Raw genomic sequence first — 19771 nt, 5'->3', positions numbered from 1 at the left:
AATGTTTCCCAACTCCATGAATGCTTCTGGTGTCCTCTGGAGAGGTCATGTCCCTCTCGCTGATGAGACCTGGTCTAGAAAATGACTTTGAAGCCTCAAGGAAATGCTATTACTGGCTTTTCATTGCATAGGGCTCTCCATACGAACTAGTAGCGACTTTTCTATCTTTAATTGATCATCTCTGATTGATCCTGACTCTCTTAATGATAGTATGCTGCTGGGATTTTGGTGAGAGCAGGGCAAGGAATCAATTTCCTTGTTACTCTTGCAGTCCATTACAATGAAGTTTGGAAGCTGGTGAATTCTTGTACCAGGGGAGGATGGCTCCCGGACCACCTGCATATTGGCAGTGATGAATGAGGTATTGGAGCTCCCCACAAAACAACTGAAACTGAGCCACATTGCAGAACCAGGAGAAAGTGGCAAGTGATGGCAGTGTTTTTACTACATGGGACAAAGGCCCCCAGCTACTGACCTGACCTGCTGTTTCAGGACATTTGCTTCTTACTGGGGGGTAGATTTAGGAGATTGTTCAAGACTGCCAAGGTTTGTCCACACCACAGACAACAGCTGACCCCTGCTACTTTTTGATGTGTACATCAACGTACGCATGAGAGAAGATGTGTGCCAACATACATCAATGTACACCAGAGAAGACCTGGACCACCTCAAGCATATCTACCTGACTCTGGGGATGGTCATCAAGAGCATGGTGGTCCAAGGTGGAATCTTCCTGATCCTGATGGTGAAGGGGAAGGGCTTGAGGAGGAGTGGGATTATCCTGCAGGTCAACAACTGGCTGTGCAGCTAGCATCACCATCAGCGTTTTGTTTTCTATGCCCATGCAATACTTGTTGAGAATTAAGGACTGCTAGGAAAAGACCCACCCAGTTAAGTGGTGGAAAAGCTTCTTTGCCAACAGGCTAGCCAAACTGAGAAGGATAAATTTAAACTAGGAACAATGGGGGAGGGACATGAAGATCACCTATGAAGTGTTGAAAGTGTTGACCGGACTGGCAAGTGTAGAGTGCAGGGTGATGTGGACAGAAGAGACCTCATAATCAAGTCCAGCAAAGGCCAGGGAGGTGATTAAGGGACTGAAGCATCTGTCAAATGAGAGGCTGAAAGAGCTGGGTTTGTTCAGCTTGAAGAAGCAGCAGCTCAGGAGGATACTTGATGATGAAATAGTAAAAAGGATGGAGCCAGACTTTTCCCAGGCACCCAGTGACGGGACAAGGAATGTCATATGTCATATATCTGTGTATGTAGAGATGGAAATGTCAAGTTTCCCAGATGTGCAGAAATCAACCCAAACTAACAAAGTAACTACAAAAAATACTTTACTGTTGAATTCTCGCTGTAGTATCTCACAAACATTACAGCTCAGGCTAGATAAGAAGACTAATATCAGTAAAACCCATTGCCTGAAGTAATCACGGTTTATCTTACACAAAATTTAGTTAATTAAATGAATTTTAAATTGACGAAAATCATCAGGTTCATCATTGCCTCCACAACTGAGCCCAGAGGCTAACTCTGATGAGGTAAGAAGTGATCACAAGGATAGCCCTAGAAAAAAAACTGCAGAAGTAAATACCCAGAGGCAGAACAGTGACATATTTAAGATTTGGTTGAGGATATGAAATTGAAAACAACTCTTGCTGCTCTAGTTGCTGACTTCCACACCTGTACATGAACATGACATTTTCCTCATGTCCTCTATAATTCTACTCATTTATTCCTGTTTATTGTGTTAAGATGCTGCTTTCAGCTTTCTGCATTCAATGTCTCTTTTTTTCCTTGAAAATAAAGTCCATTTCTGAGTTACTTTTTTCATCTTCTCTGACTCGAAGGTCAGACTGTCTTTGACCTTTGCATTTCTCATTCTCAGCTACTTTTCCCTGCATAGATCACAAAGTTGGTACTTCAAAGCCTTATTTTCCTGACATGAATTTTAGGCTGACTTCTTTTCAGCTGCTATGCTTTTTGCTAAACTCTTCTAAAAAAAACCCAAAACACACACACACAAATAAACAAAAAAAACCCCACAAACAAACAAACAGAACTAAAACCATCACCACCACCAAACCACATTGAGATAATGTAGTAAGTATGAACAGAGCATTATGTTTATTTTATCAGATGGCTTTCATTCTTTACATTGTACAAATAAGATGGCTTATGCAGGTAAGGATTATTCACAGCTTTCCACAGTTTAACATCTATGTTATAAACCATTTACCATTACAATCTCTCTTCACTTCCTAAGCAGTTTTCCAAAACTTTCAACATTCTACTGAAAGTTTCAGCACATCTTTCTTTATGAAAGGTGACTTATATTTTAGAAAATTTAAGCAAAATCTCCTCAGCTGTTTTTAAGTTGCATCATATGGTTTACTGTCCTTTTGGTTTAACACAGATCTTTAGAAACACCTATACTTGTTTCCTATGGCAGGTATGGAGCAGAGAAATAAACTCTTCATGTATAGGACCTGCATCTTCTACTGAAATGGTGTAAGATTCTACTTCTGAGCATGCTTGTGTTTAGTCGTCTTAATGTATCTGTAGGACAGCTTACTGGAATCGTATCACCTTGTCACTACTCACTGATAGTCAACAAGTCTGGATGAAGCAGGAATTCACAAGACAACCCATTCTAGTAAAAGTGTTTCTGAGTTGTTTAACATTTAATTAAATATATATGCATCCTTGAAATATTCAGAATATATTCACTCTGCAAAGACACCAGGGTGTGGTATACTAAAAGTACTGAAATGCATTAGCCCTGGAGCTATAAATTTCTCTCACTGAAAGACATTCACTTAGAAGCAAGATAGACCTCTGCATTTTATAGTTTGTTATTGTTAATATGGCAACAGGCTGGTGTGGTGATTGGTGAATGATAACAATTACTATTTCCATGTGATATCACATATATGGCAGCTAGTTCTGTGCTAGCTCAAGAGAATACTAAAATAAAAAAAAAAAAAATAATTATAGAAAGAAAGCAAGCATTTCTTCTTCTTTTTTTTTTTTTTTTTTTTTTTTTTTAAATAGCATCTGGTTATATTCTAGCACTTCTTTTAAGCACTGAGAAGTTTAGTTTGAAGTGAAGTCTTCTGAAGAAAGAAAAAAAAGAAGCCATTTTCTTTTTTCTTTTTTTTTTTATTTGGCACTTTGGCTCTGTGTATAGGTAGCCGCAGACATAAGTTTTAAAGTTTTGTCTAGGCATCATATTGCCTGATGACACACGGTCCTATAGTTAAGATTCATAGGAACTGACCAGAATAATAAAGATATGTTTTAAGGGTATTTTATCATTCATCTTCTTTAGAAATATTTGGAAATCTTAGTTACAAGTAATGACTTTAGGCATAGCATCTTAAACCAAACTCAAGCATAAGCAAAGTTTCTGACAATGACTTTTTAAAACAGTGTTCTCCTTTCTTCGAAATAAATTAGTTTAATGACTGGGAAACAAAAACAAATAAGAAAGCAAGAAAGAAGGGGGTATCTTCTAGTCTTTTCTTGCTAAAAGAATTTCAAAATTAATTTTTAAATTATTCTACAGAATAGGAATGAGTAATATTTAAAATGAATTTTTTTGGACAGCGTACCAAATATATTTTTTCAATAAATAGCTTTCAGGCAATGCTTTGAATTGCAGGTTATTTTTTTTCTCTTTAATAACTGAGTTCTAAAATGCCTCCACTCACCTTTTCCTCTCAGCACCTACTTTTCCTGCTTGGTCAACTGTTGCTGTGTGGTATGGTCTGCAGAGAATTCATGACACGTTTCTTCTGCCTGAAGCTTGTCAAAGCAGCAGGGAAAAGTTTAGCCATAACCTCATGCCAGGCAATCTTGCGAGCAGCAGGGGCACTGAAACTACTGAAGAAATTAAATGCTCAGAAGCTGTGATTGACATCTCGAGGGAACATATTTTCAGAAGTACTGAAAAGTACTGTTCAAAAGTATCCTAATCTCTACTAAGCTTAAGTCTCATCTAAGGAATTTTCATGGTTGTTTTTTTTTTTTTTTTAATTGCTTATATTTCTTTCTTAGTAGGATTTATTGTAATGTCCCACTCCAGCACACACACATGCATATTTAACTTCCTGAATATGCAGTTCAGCTGAATTCACATGTTAACTTAGGCCTTACTGTTTCCAGGGTCCAAAGTTGCATTTTGAATTTGGCAAAATAAGCATGAAGGAAAGAGGGAGGAGAAGGGTGAAAGTTATGGGAGTATCACTGTTATTGCTTGAAGGCATTTGATCCAACACTAACATTTTTGTCTTGCCAGAATTTCCAATATTTCATTTTCTGTTTACATTTTCTATCAAAGTTAAAATCAAATATCAGACTACAATATTCTTATCTGCACTGATTTGCTTTGAAATGTTTCACTTAGATATTTTATGGTTGAAAAAAATAATATGAAAAAAACACATTTCTCATACAAAAATATTGCTCTGAGGTAAACCTCATTACACATCAGAGTATTAAATGGCTTAGTGTTGTAGTTTTTATAACAGTCACATCATATTTGGTCTTCTAACTGGAGATTTGAAATTTATGTATACGAGACAAAGAAATGAGATCGAGAATAGCTATGGACATGGTAGAAGAGAAAATTATTTTCAAATAAATCACTATTATTTTTCAGACAATGGGACAGTTTAGAAAGAGGAAGACTTTACACTTTTAAGGGAACTGATAAATCAGAGTGAAGTCTCCCATTTCCTCTGGTACTCTTCTTTTGTATTAATTCTTTACCGGCCCCACCATCCAAACTTCATTGAGGAGACATCCGAACTCCTGACTCATGTACAGATAAGGAGGGAAATGTCTATGTTCTCAAAACAGTTGAAAGAGTCTTCTTCAGGCTGAGAAAAACTACAGTTGCATACTTATAGAACATATATTTAATTGAAAAAGCAGAACGTGGCTATTACACTGTGTCTTAATGGACAAGAATATTGGCAAGCTGCTCCTGGTGTTGCAGCTGGTGTAAAACTATTACCCGTGGGTCAGGCTGACTTCAAAGGGAAATCAGCTCATTAAGATAATTGTTTGAAACATGTCTCCCGAGGTGCTAGCAGTGTTTCATTCCTTCTAGTTGCTAAATGAAACAGCTTGTTTGCTCACTCAATTAGTATTGTCTCTGCCAGGGAAAGGGACAGGATTTTAAAAGAAATCTTAAAAAGATAAAAGTAAAAACTTATATAAAACCTGTAAAAGTTAGTACTTATGGATTTTACTGACCTGCAACAGGAGATTTAGGAATTAAATAGTTTATTGTATATTGTATATTTATTTTTGTTAAGGATATTGCACGAACAAAATTATCAAAAAAGTGAGAATTGTTTACTTATTTTCCAGGTTTTCAATCATGTTATAATTCCATTAAAATAGTTTATTTCCAACTTCTTAAGAATTTTCATTTTACAACATTTCTGTGTTGTAGTTTATTTGATTTTGCTTATTCTGAGCATTACAGAGACCCACAAGCTAGGATTCAAAGTACTTTTATTCAACCACTTAAACTGAGATGACTAATTACCATCTAAACTGGAACCTCCATGGACAGACCATGGTTCACTATCTCCTATCACAGCAAAGGACATCCAACGAGATATCTGATTTAAATTGCTGTATTTTATGACATGTCAGGAAATCTCTATTTTTTAACAGGATAGTCCTTGGATCCTTTCCTACAAATAAGTGGGTTAGATGCAAACCATCTTCCAATCTTTAAACCCTTCCAAAGCTGTAGTTAAAGAGCTGTCAAAGGAAGCAATCCATCACCCAAGCTGAAACTGAGAGGATACATCTTCATAGCTGAGAAATAATCCCATCTCTTCACTTAGGAAAAGTTGCAGAGTAAGTATCCAAGTGATTCCTACTTCAGCATTTGTATATTCAAGGGCGATTCCACCTCTAGCTTTCCTCATGTTAAACACTAGGCTGGCCTTCTGTCCTCGACCACATTTCAAAGAAAACACACATCTGTTCACAGTACTTGTATTAAGCCACCTATGAAGTTATTATTCTCTTTTTTTAACCGGGGTAGTAGTTCCCTCTTTGTACTTTAAGTATTCTTTGAGAGGATAAATAGCATATTAACTATCTGATGGGATCACAGTACAGATGCATTTATGATAAGAATTTTTAAAAAAATATTACAAACACTTCCTTGAACTTAGATATTTCTGTGCTGATTCCTTCAAAAATTAACTTAGAAAAATCACAAAATCAGGGATCTAAGATCATAGAATTTGCTTGTTCTGTAGATTTTTACAACTGTTTTTTTTTTTTTTCTGTTTTTTAATTCCTTAACCTAGGTAATAGCAAATGAGAAGATATGCATATATCTCCAAATATTTAGAATGTAGCTGTGCTTAACCTGGAGACTGCACTAAAGATGTCTTCATTTTATTTCAGGGAAGAAAAATAATTTTGTTATGTAAAATCTACTTGTTAGATAAAATATTAGCTAAGTGGAAAAAAAAATAATGAAGAACTTTGTTCTTTATTGCAGTTATAGTGATCTCAATTTGTGTGTACAACAGCGAACATAAGTTAAAATATAGCTGTTGCCAGAATTTCCAAAGGGGTGAATATCTTGTCTGCATGGAGGTCAATGTCTAATCTGACTTAGTAATGGCAACAGTTCACCTAAATACTTTAATCCACAGCTTGGACATCTGGCTGTTTTCTTTTAAGAAAATCCTACATATCCATCATCATTATTTAGATAATTAAACTGCTATCACTCTTTCTGGAAGAGAATTCCTGTATTATTTCCCATGTTTGCTAGAAAGGTTCACAGCAGAAGACAATATGGACTTCAAAATGACTAAGGAAAATTAGTTGTTTCAAGTTTGGGATGTCAATATTCAAGGCCTCTTTTTCCAGAAATGTAAATTCTGAGAATGAGGCTTCAAGGGGTAACTAAGATGTGAGCAGAATGAATGGTGAGAGTGAAGAGAGGGTAAAAATATAAAGAAACAAACAAATAAACAACAACAACAAAACCAACCAAACAAAAAAAAACACCCAAAAAAAGTAGACTTTTGTTTTCCTCAGTTCAGAAAAGTACGACTTCTGTCACCTCTTCCTGTCAGTGTTATTCTCTGTCTCCTACGCTAGCGCCTGTCAAATCAGGAGTTTCCCATCAGGTACTCACTCCAGTAAAACTATTGTCAGATGAAGATGACTGGGAATGTTACTAAAGCTAGTTTGATTGCAGCAGTTCCCTGTACAGACAGTAATGGGATTTCTATTAATATAGTGAGGCAAACGAAAAAGAGTGAGGCTTCAAAGATGCCAGTTAAGACTTTCATCACTTGGTAGCACAGGCAACTGATGCTGCGAAATCAGCCCCTTACTTGTCCCCTTACAGTGTGGACAAATTTATTGTTTTATTTAAATATGTGTAGATGTGTTATTATGATTGTTTTAGTATGTTTTTAGTACATCAGGCACTTCGATGAAATTGATGAAATGACATTGAATAACATTAGGATAGTATAGCATAATGTAACACAATTAAGGCATTATAAGAATGTATCATGGGAGTGAGGGTAAAAAGAAGTGATTAAATACAAATGAACAAATGCTCATTTCTAAAATGCAGGAAAAAATAAAATAAATCTGGAAAAAATAATAAGGAAGTTGTTGGATGATATTGAGTAGTTTTTAAGAACTACTTTCACAAAAATGAGAGGTTCACTTCCTCTTGGTCATCTTATTCTCCCAAGCAGAAGAAATCATTAGAATGAAATGAATGAAATAATTAGAATGAAAGTGTTCAGCCCCTGCCGTACAGGTGCACAGAGACTGTAGTACTAAATTAAAGGTAACTGTTCAGAAAACTGAGTCTTGTAAAGGCACTGATATCTAATCTATGTGCAATTGTAGGTCACACTTCAATAGAGCGGAGTTTTGAGTACTTTGTGGCCAACTAGAAAAACAGTATCTGATGCTACAGCTGTAACACTGAGATAAATCTCATCCATCTTAGACATCTATGGGAACACTCATACTATTATAATATTTTAGTTCAGATCTTTAGTGGTCATTTGAAGCAAATCTCCCAGACAAAACAAGACTTTATCAGAATTTTATGATTAGTTTAAGAACACAGATACTTTGACAGGAAGCAAAATAAAGAATTTCCTAAAATTCATCATTCTTGAAAAGTAGAAATGCTGTGATCAGCAGAAGACTAGTAACAAAAATATCTGAATATTTTAGAGAGTGGGATCATAATGAGACATACTGAATATGTTATATGGGTAGCACATATGAACTACATATGAAAACAATATTTTGTACTTATAAATTATGCATATCATACATAGTCAGTGTCCCTGAATATAAATGTTTAAATAATCTAATTGATCTTTTGCACTCTTTAATAATTCTATTTTACAAAAACATATGAACTGATGAAAGATTTTATCATTACGTTAAGTCAATGTCTGAAAAAATTTAGAGTAATCAGTGAACTCCACAAAAAATTTGAGGGACAGTTAAAATCTCTAGCCAGTCACATTTTTTTTCATTTTGAGTCATTTCTAGAACTGATGAATAGCATGACCTCTGCATTTCCTGGGCTAATTATTGTAGATGCAAATTATATGTGTGGATTCTGTAATGAGCCTCTCTAACCTCCAGCACCCCTGGTGGATGTGATCTTGGTGATCAGCTCTACTCTTACATTTCCCAGACCACTCCTAGTTGGACATATGTTGCAGACCACTATGACTTTGTGTCTGTGAGCAGCAAGAACAGGCTGCTCCTGGAGGTGGCAAAAAGGCAAGGACAGTGACTACCCTGACCAGCGCACAGCACCCAAGCAAGACCAGGCGGATGACAACCTAGCAGGTGCCCAGGTTTGAGCCTAAATAGATCTCTGGAGTAATGGGTGGATTGGTGCTTGGCTATGGGTCTAGGTGAGACTGATCAGGCAGGTCCACTTGCCCCAATCAACAATTTTCATGTGTGCAAGTTTCTTTGGCTCTTACTGTACAATTAATGATACAGGAATATGGTGGATGAACAGGAAAACTCACAGACTGCCACAGCTCTAAGCATACCAACAGGTCCTGGCGTCACCCAGGACATCCCCACCAGTTTCTGCATGTTGATCTGGGGTCTCTGTTTTAGTTCAGGCTGGGCTCCTCAACTGTGCCTCACCTGTGTTTCAGAGGTACTTGTCCTTGACCCTACCTCTGCTGGCCTGACTTACTGGACAGTCTTCTGGGATTGATCACAGACCTGGGGTATAGGTAACCTTGTCTCCAGTCCTGTTTCAGGCCTGTCTGCTTTTATTCATGCCTGGGTTGCCTGGATGAGACCTGACTTATCTATCATTCATCCTGGAACCACAGAGGGAGGCTGTGCCTATCACTGCCCTGGCACTGTTTGGGTGCTGTGACCCTATGGAGAGGACACAGACTGCTCTGGGGCCACCGTCAGCTTCCAGCTCAATCCGCCTCATGAAGTAGCTACTACTTCTTCCTCACAGGAGCACTGTCAACAGGTGCAGAATAAATGCATGAGCCTGCAGTTAGGCAGTGGTGAAGGTAGAGATTCATATTCATGCAAATGTGATCTATTTATACAGATGCAAATTTAACAAGCAAGTTCTATAGCAATTCAAAAGGCTCAAATGCAAACTGGAAGAGTTTGTTTAGTTCTATTTTATGTATGTATATCAAACATACAAATTTTATATTTTTGAATTTAAAATCAGATATCACTTTCTATTTCCTTGTTTGAATCAACTGTTGCCAATGCTTCTGTATGTAGTCATCCACAAATACCCATTTTAGTCAGAAGTATCATCTCTGGACAGTCTGTGTCTAGAGAAGGGATATGGATGGCTTCAGGGCTTAGATCACACTTTGGTATACGTACTGTATATAGAGAACATGGCTGGTTACCAGATTTTTTTTTGTAGCAATGGCAAATCATTTATTATCATCAACATTTCTGTTCAGTCATCTGCAGTGACTACATAGTAAATTTGTGGATATAATTTAACCTCCTTTCTTTTGCAGATGATATTTCTAAGAGGTTGTGGTTTTCTACTAGCTGCTAACTTTTTGGAACTTTCCTTTAAAGTGAGTCTTAAATAAAACGTATTCAGTTTGATGGATGTGATTTTACAGCCTAAAACCAGATGCTTTTCAGAAAGTCTGATTTTAAGTTTACAACCAATGCTTGTTCATCATTCATTTTCCCTGGGGCCCCATTCTGAAACTTGGCTGAATAGATAGACCCACCTCTCCAAGGTCAGAGGAGAATTTTCACATGATCCAGTACATATCTATGATTTTTAAAATGTGTTTATTTTACCTTGGTATGTATCATAGACTTTTGTGCAATCTTATCTGCTCTTTTCCTTGCTAGTGTAGACTGTCACTACAGCACTCTAGCATGGGCCCTGAAAATTTCATGACAAAGACCTTGATCTGCCCTTGATAAGCTCTTTGACAAATGCATTTAAGCTAGTGAACTGTTCAGATACTATTGCAAGTGAGGCTACACGGGAGGTAACAATTTGTTTCATATTTCCCATTATATCTTCCTAAGCATACTGCTAAAAACCAATATGGACCTTTAAGGCTTTAAAGCAGGATCAAAGCAGTGTCTTCCACAACCACATACAAATCTAATCAGTATACAAATAAATATTTCAAAGGAAATCAACTCATGTTAGAAAACCTGAACTTTTAACATTGGTGGAAAAGCTATTTGTTTCTTAACACCTCTTTTTCCCCTATTTACTTTCACTGCATGCCATTCCCTGTTCAGGCTTTCAGTCCTGTGTTTTAAGAGGAAGTTCCTCCAGTAGTAAAACTCCATAGCACATTCTTCTCATCCCATTCCCTCTCAGGAGCACAGCTGGGCTTTCAGGTGCTGTCCTTGAACAATATCATATAGCCTTCCTGTTTCACATGAGCTTGGTCATATCTAACAAAGATGGGCATACATTCATGTCAAATATTCAACATTGTTGCTATAGGAAAAACATTTTATAACATGGCAAGCCCCTTCTGCCTGCACAGGTCATAGTAAGGCAAGGTTTCTTTACTTTGTAAGCACGTACACTACACATGTGACTACTGCTTACCTTTTTGTTGTTTTGCCACTTCATAATGGCAATTGTGCAGATTTTGTGTGAAGCTGAGGTGTTACCATATACTATAAGATATTAAACATACAATTGGCAGATCCTCACTACCAGTTCATTAAATGAATTATCTTTTTCTTACTGGACTTTCCTGCAGTGTCTCATGTTTTATCACCTACAGGCAGATTTATTCTCTAGCAGTGATCTCCCTATGTGTGCCTTTGCAGTGATTGTGACATAAAATAGTGTAAAACTTTTACCATCATCAACTTTATTTCAATTCTTATCAGTGAACTATATCATTAAAATTATATCAAAGAATCTTCAGAACAGAGAGAGAATAAAAATCCATCCTAAATTAACTGGGAATATGTCCCTTCTGCCAAGACTCAATCTCTTTAAATGCATAAGAAGATTTATACACATACATCACAATCTTAAAAATGACCCAATTTTTTGCCTGATGGTTTTACCTTTTCTCTTACTTACTGAGAAGTCTTTTGGAAATCCCTTGACAAACCATGAACTCTTAGTAGGTTTCTTTTGTTTTCTTTTTCATGTGAAATTATTTGGATTGAAATAATTATAATCTTGTGAAGCAGTAGGGGCTGGATAGCAGTAGGATGAGTGCAGAGCAACAAAGGGTACCTTTATGTCTCACTTATTTCTGAAGCTCAGGAAAGGGCTCCTTGGAACCTCTAGCACAGAAAATGATAATTAAAAGATGATCCTGACTACTTGCATTCCCAACGGACATGGATAGTCAGAACACACTGGCAAGGTGGACACCCTATACTTCCACAGCTACCTCCTCAGGCTCAGGAAAAGCACACATTAAAACATGCGGCTACATCCAGGTTACAGGATAAATTCCTTGGCAGATAGTTAAACTGGTTCTATGGCTCATCTGATTCTGTGGAAGGAGGTAAAAAAACCAGATATAAACAGAGAAAAAGCTCTGTCACTACTGGGTGTATTGTTGCTTGGTGCTTTAGTGTTCATTGTGAATCATAGCTAGTGTTTGTAGCTGTTTCGAGAAGATTAAAACTTTGGGAGACCTGTCAATATTGTACAGTTTCCTGATTTACTTATGTCCATATTTACAGGAAATGACAAATAGTGAAATTACTGTTTCTTGCTACTTTGATGCCAAAATTCCAGAAGTAAATATCTGTGAATGTCAATACAGTTTTTGAATTCTCTATAGTTAGGCTTTATTTTGCAATAAAATTTAAATGCCAATTAATTTTGTCTCATGCCCTGTTTCAGGCTACCATGTGATCATGTGTGCATGATTTCCATCATGCCTGTGGCCTGAAACTAAAAGACCATAAACCAACAGTTGTAAGAAGGTAAATTATTACTAGAGGTAGTCTAATGTCTTGGAACATTGCAATCCTCACACTAAAAAGCTGACGTAAGAATGCAACACTTGCTCTATATGTAAAGAATAATGTATTTTGCTATTATGTTTGGTTTTCTCTTCTCCTCTTCCTTTTTTTTTATCTCTTCTCCTTGACCCAGCCTGTAATTTTCTTCCTTAGAAATATATGAAGACATAAGACAATCTTCAGTTATGACCAAATTCTTCATATTAATGAACTCTTAGCTATGAACAGATTATATTTTAATCCAATTCTGAGCCGGATCATTGAAATGAAAAGGAGGTTTTCAGTGAATTTTGTTATAGGCTTGCCTGTAGGAAAAAGAAACAAGTTCGCTTTCTAGTTTCAAGGATGATTCTTGACATTTACAGAGTGAGATTGGAGACCTGAGACCTGGCCAGGGACACACTTGATATCTACAGATGAGGAAGCTACCAGAGAAGCAATCAGATCTCTGTACCCATCAGGGAGGCCACCATAGGGCAGCAGGGAGTTGTCTTGTCCATACATTCAGTTTAAGGCAGAATCAACTACACCTGTGTATTTTTTTTTTTTTGACAAATTTCAGTATTCTTCTTAAGGCTTAAACATTTTTAATTGTAAAGAGACACACATTTGATTTATTTTATAATCCTCTGAGTGAATCAATCCTCCTCCTCTTATTGTAAGTATAGAAGCAGAGGCACTACAGATAATATTTGAGTTGGTCAATTCCATTAACAGCTTCTTTATAGTATGTTCAGTTTGGTACTGAAATATAATAGACATTTTTGAAATCAGAATTATTCTTCTGGACTTCTCCTTGTCTTTATGTGTGTATGTGTGCTAAATTGCTGTGAAAATTCACATATTCCTTACAGAAATGTCAACTTGATATATCTGTTTTCTGTACTGCTCATGGTACATTTGGAAATGTCCAAATTATGAATGTTTCCAGAAAGGTCATTATTTCCAGTTTTCTTTTAACTTTCATAAGTTCTGCAAAGTAAATTGAGGCACTATGGTAATTCACCATCTTCATATGTCTATATCACCTTGTCTTTTTCTGAAACCATAAATACCATTTTTTCTGCTGGGCATGGTGTGATAAAAAAGCAGTGCTTACATGGAAGCAGGATTTTACAAGATCATCAGAGCTTGCTTCAATAAAATAATGGTGAGGTCGTGATTATTGTATTCTAATTTCTTCAGCTGATGCTTATGCAGCTTTACAAAGCATATAGAGTGTAAAGTTAGACATTGCAAGTCTATGGGTATAAAATATGATTGTAATACGATTAACAGAGAGCTGTTCAGCTGTCTAAATGCAGGTGTCTACTTAAGGTGGAGCTTAGTGAAGCTAGGTGATCTAGTAACTTCCTTGACTAGATTAACTAGATTTCCATGACAATCAAGGAGCTTAGATATCTAGTACATTTGCAGACCTACCTTATGTAGGTGACTGAATCTGGAGCTGAATCCGCACCCTTTACCTCAGTAAGTACTCCCTAGGAAGGACACAGTTTATTCCCACAAAAAATGTTTTGGGGACTCCCATTCAGAATTTAGCTTGAAATTTTTCTTTAAATGCATTGATAGTGAGTATTAGGCACTCGAATGTGGTATTCGATGCATTGAAGTAAGCAAAGCCTACGTTGCAAAAATATATTTTTTCAATGCTTATGCTGCAGAAAATAGATGATCTGTTCTCTAGTCTTTGATCATTATCTAATTAGAATTTTTGTTTGTTTTTTCCAACAGGTCACATGCCCCTTTTTGGGGTAAATAAAAGAGCATTGACAGGATTGCTGTGCTGCTGTTTTCTGAAGCTGTTAAAAGGCAAGTGCTCACTAGTCAAACACCACTCAGCAGAAGATCAGAAAGCGATACACATGCCAGTCAGTGACACTGCTGCTTCAGAGACTCTGCCAGGAGAGAAGAGTGATCAGAACAGCTCGTGTTAGTGTGTTTTCCTCCTCATGAATCTTATTGTTGTTCAGATCTGTCCTAGAAAGTTAAAGACTGTATTTTGGGCTGCCTAATCTTCTGGGGAATGTAGGTCAACATAAAGCAAGCAGGATCTATGATCTTTCATGCCACTTGCACAGAACAGGAACCTCAGAATCATAGCAGATAAACAGAGTCTAAGAATATTGACAGAGAGTCAGGAGTGACAGAAAAATTGTCAGATGTTGATCTGCGTGACAGAAATATATGTCTGATAGCTGACACACTGTGGCTCATGTTTTTATTTCTGACAATGACTGAGATATGATGGATACCTGCTATTAAGTTAAATTTTAAACTTTGTATGTCAATTTGGCAGTTTTCTTTTAAATTATTGTTGTTTTTCAAACACTCAAGAGCATTTTGAGATGATGAGAGATGTACTTTATAAAGACCAAAGAGTGGAGGCTATTCTCATCTGAATTCTGACTGCATTTGCAGGCTTGCCTGACGTGTTTCTTGATAGGCTCCTGTTATCTCTGATAATCTTTGGAGGTGCAGCAAACACCTTTGGAGGTGTGTACGAACAAAAATCTACTTCTATTTCGAGTGCTGACAGAGCGCAGGATCTGTCTACTCTGATGAATGACATCCCCAGAAATTCTGCCTAGCAATTCCACTCAATCATATCAAATCTGGCACTGATGTGAAGAAAGAGGAAGCAGACAGAAATGGGAGGAAGCTTCATCTGTTCAGATTTTTAAGAGATGTGGTGGACATCTTTTAAGTGGAAATAAAGTAAAGATATGCCCTGTGAGAGTATCTTTGCTTGCTAATTATTGCATTAAAATACTAGCAGTAAAAAGCACTAGCTAGGCAGATGTGCAAACAACATGAGTGGAGGACTGTTCTTGGAGACAAGCATCATGATTTCCAAACTGCTTCTTGCTTCCTCTACTTTATAGGATGTTTCCCAAGGCTGAGGAGAAACAGTCTCTGCTCTTCTGGATCATGAAAGAGTCTTAGGGAATGCAAAAGTATAGTGAGAAGCTCTGACTGGCAGTACTACCTTATCTGCACTAGAAATTTCTAGTATCTCTCGCTATTTTGTGGATACTTACACAAATGTACTGAGTCAGAAGTACTAGCAGGAAGGAAAGAGGTTCCGTATTGAGGATGGACTCCATAAAAACTTCATGTGATGTCGCCTATGAAAAATAGAACAGTGAATTGAAAGAGCTGAGCTTCTACTGGTCTTTTATTTCATAGCATTGTCTTATTCAATAATTGTGTGTCGTTGTTGAAAGGATGTTGCTACACTCTGATAGTGGGATTGATTAATATGACTATTGAAACACATTATATTTCCTCTAAATACATATACATACTTATTTTTTCCCCAACCTAAATAACTCTAGCATATTTTTCATCATAAGTATATATACCCTGCCATATGACAAAATGTTTATTTTTCTTTCTTTGGGAGATTTCAGTCTTTGCATCTTCTTACAGTTTGTTGGCCAAACTTATTCAGTCTAAATGCAGCCAAGAATATTTTGACTATTCAGGAGACATTGCTGAGCCATCCAAATGTTTCAACATCAGAGAATGCTGCAAATTCTAAACACTTCAGAGATTATGAGAAAGGTGACAAAAATTAGTCTTCACTGGACTTCCTCAACTTCTTAAATATGATGGATAGTGGCTTAGCAACTTCATCCACCAGTTCCCTCAGGACCCATAGATGCATCTCATGAGGTCCTATGTCTTGAAACAGGAGTATTAGAATATATAATACAACCTCTGCTCTGATCAGCTGTTTTATGGGTTCTGCTGTGTCCCTTATTTTGCTATTAACCTTCTTTCACGTATTACCTGAGTGGTAGATTTCAAAGTTAGCATTTCTGTAAGAATTACCTTCTATTCCAAGGTAAATCTTTATTAACTTTACTATAATTGTTATTGTTCTTTGCTGATATTTCTTTCAGTGTTTTTATATTAAAAAAAAAAAAAACAAAGATTAAATATATTTTTGTTTTACATTACAAAATATGTTGTTGTTAGAAGCTGCTGAGTATCAGCAAAATATGACTTCATGGTCAAAGCTTCTGTTATTTTAATTATATAGTTAAGAATGTTTAAATCTGTTCTGACGTTAAAAAAATCCATCACACCAGAGGAAGAAATAGAAGGTCAATTACTCAGTCCTTCTTACTGAGATTAATACAGGTGTTTTCCCCACTATGCAATCTGTAGACACTCCTGCTTTAAAATTGCCACAAGATGTAGTTTTGTTTTTCATTCTTATCTGAGTGCCAACATTCCTTTTTATTGAGGTGCATTATCATAGTTAGACCTCCGAACCTGATTTTAGCAATATCATATGTTGATGGTATATTTGGATTTTCTGAGAAAAGCAAATTAATCCAAATTAATCATGTATCTTGTCTTGGACTTCCAAAGGAGAGGAAAAGAAAAAAGAAAAGAGTAATTTAAACTGCTGAACTAGAACAGAATGTTACAGTCTTCCTGTATTTCAGAAGACTAAAATATGCTGATCCCACTTCTAATGTCATAGATGTAACTTGATTAAATCTTTTCTAGCAAAATAAGCTGACACAGTCAAGTGCTGGGTAGACCCATTTCTGAGGTGCTCAGGAGCACTAATACATTTTTTTAATCTGTACTAGTTTTGTGCATGACAAACTTTTATTCCAGGTATATATTTACCTAGAGCTTTCTGCTGCTCCATCTAAATGCAGATGATTCTGTAGTGGCCTTAGGTACAACTTTGTAATCCATACCCATTTTATGTAGAGGAATGCATTTATTTATTAAATATAATCTTGACTGACTACCAGTATTGGTTGGGATACTGTTTTTTAACATAAAACACATATATTTTGAGCCTACAAGTATTTTCTTAGAGGTTGAACCAGATGTTATTCTATTTTTTCGCAATGTGTTTTAGAGTAGAAAGGATCTTTAGCTTCAGGATTATTTTTTTCTCTTGCCTGACAAGGCCTTTATGTATAGGCTTCTGAGACTGAGATAATGCACTGGTAGAAGTTATGGCACAGCATCTATAGAAGACCCACTGCTTTCTGACGTGGCAACTGGAGGCTGAGCAGGGTTTCCTAAAATGCCTAAAATCCCAGTGAACCTCTGTGTTTAGCCAGGACATCTATGTTTAGCCACCCAGATCCCTCCCTGTCATAGCGAATGGTTTCTTCAAGCTGAATGGTTGTCTCCATAAAGCTGATATTTATTTTGTGATGGGGCAGGAGAGGGAAAAGGGACTGCAACTTAATAAACTGCAAGGGTAACTAGATTTTATAACTTAAGCGCTTGAATATATGCTTTCAACTTGCAGCACACATATATTTTTAACTGCAAAGCAAAAGCACGATGAAAAAACAGTGAAGAAAATCTGAATCAAAGGATTATATATTTTCCTTATCACAGGCTTGCGTGGGACTTCGCATAGTTTTAGGATTGAGTCTGTATCAGTAATCAGGCACATTTAAACACTTCATGCCCGAGAACATGAGGGAGGGCACTACCCTGTGAAAACCACATAGTTACCCCTGCCTGGCTTCTAAGGAGGTTTCTGCTCAGATATGCTACTGTCCTCTTGGCAATAAGCAGGAAACCCCATTTTGTTCCTCAAGATCAAAAACTATAGCCCTTAAAATTCAAACCATGTTTTAAGTTGTCACTTTGAAAAACTACAACCAAAAAAGACTATTTGCTTACCTACCCACATGTCTCTTTTCACGTGGATTGATGTTTTGCTTCACTTACTGCACATCTTATTTTTCCTTAGTAAGCACTTCCCACAAAAAAAGTTTCCAAATGATTGGTTATTTCTTTCCTTTTCATTCCCAAATGTGTATATACCAATGATTACTATTATGTGCCCAAGTTTCTAGAAGATGTTACTTGTGAATTATAATTTAGTAGTTTTATTTTCTATTATTCCCGGACCAAATTCTCAGCTGGTGTCAGTCAGTGTAGCTTCATTGATTTCACTGGTGTTGTTTGACAGGTTAGACCATTTTAGTATGTTTCATTTGAGGATCTGATGTTTTTTACTTGTCATCAACTATAGAGTGCTATAGAGGGTAGTTATGCATATTCCAGACTGAATTAACTTGATGATCCAAGTTACAGTCACACTCGAGTTTGATCAGGCTTTAAATGTGACCATGTGGGTAATGCTAAACAGCATAAAGTAGGTGCTTTGGTGTTCTGTAAAGCATGAACTAAAAATGTTTGTTAAGAAGCCTGTAAACTTTCCTAGGATCCTCTAACTGAGGAGTAAATATAATAGTACATAAAGGACAAGTACAAACATAAACAGAGAAGGCATCATTAAAAATACAGGTCTGGTTTAAAGACTGGATTGCAAAGGTGCTTTGCTATTCTGCAACTGCTACCACTGAAGCTGAGTGCTGAGTGAATGGAGTAAAGTCTAAAACCAAATGGTATTTTTTGTTTGCTTTTTTTTTGTTTGTTTGTTTGTTTGTTTGTTTTTTACAGCTTGTGAAAAATCTGAACACAACAGTGAGGTGTTTTATGCATCCCCTGGAAATGAAATAATCCAAAAATTGACATAGGAGAGGTCAATGGTCCTCCAGGTCTTAAGGTCATCCTTAACAGTGAAATTGATACATTGTTATCAATGTCTTGTTCAATACTTGCACTGATCTAATAAGTACAGAGATATAAGTTCTGAGAGAAGCAGTCCAAGTCTAACTAAAGTGAACACAGGCTATGTGCCAGAGTGTGAATGGAAATGCAAGATCCCTCAGTAACACCAAGCAGAAAACATCAGCTGCATAACAAGTTCTTCAATATCTCCTCTTCATCCCCTGTGTTCTCAATATTTTTATTCAAAACCCTGGACTCCAGTAAACTACAAAGTTTACAAAGGAAAGAAAAAAGTGCAGTTATCTAAAAATGTCCCATGAAAACAAACAAGCAGTATTGTTGATGAACTCTTGAGAAGTTTTTGTTTATACTTTTGGTCACTGTAAGCATTTTGATGACTGATTACTCCAGTAGTAGTTTGATGAGGCTGAATAAAGGTTTGATTGTAGATAAAATAAAACATTCTCTTCAAAGCTGAGCAGTCTGGAGCAGTGAGATAAGGATTAAACTGAGTTTCAACTAACAGTTTTGGTTCTTACTTATGTATCTTATAGTATTGCTATTAACTCTAGTTTTACTACCATATTTGCAAACATTATTTTGTTTTTAGCAGATGCTGTTTATTTTTATCCTTGCTGAGTAAAATTAAAAATATTTTTAA

Source organism: Patagioenas fasciata, chromosome 3 (genome assembly GCF_037038585.1).
Source record: "Patagioenas fasciata isolate bPatFas1 chromosome 3, bPatFas1.hap1, whole genome shotgun sequence".
Lineage (NCBI taxonomy): Eukaryota > Metazoa > Chordata > Aves > Columbiformes > Columbidae > Patagioenas > Patagioenas fasciata.
Note: the sequence above shows the minus strand (reverse complement) of the source record.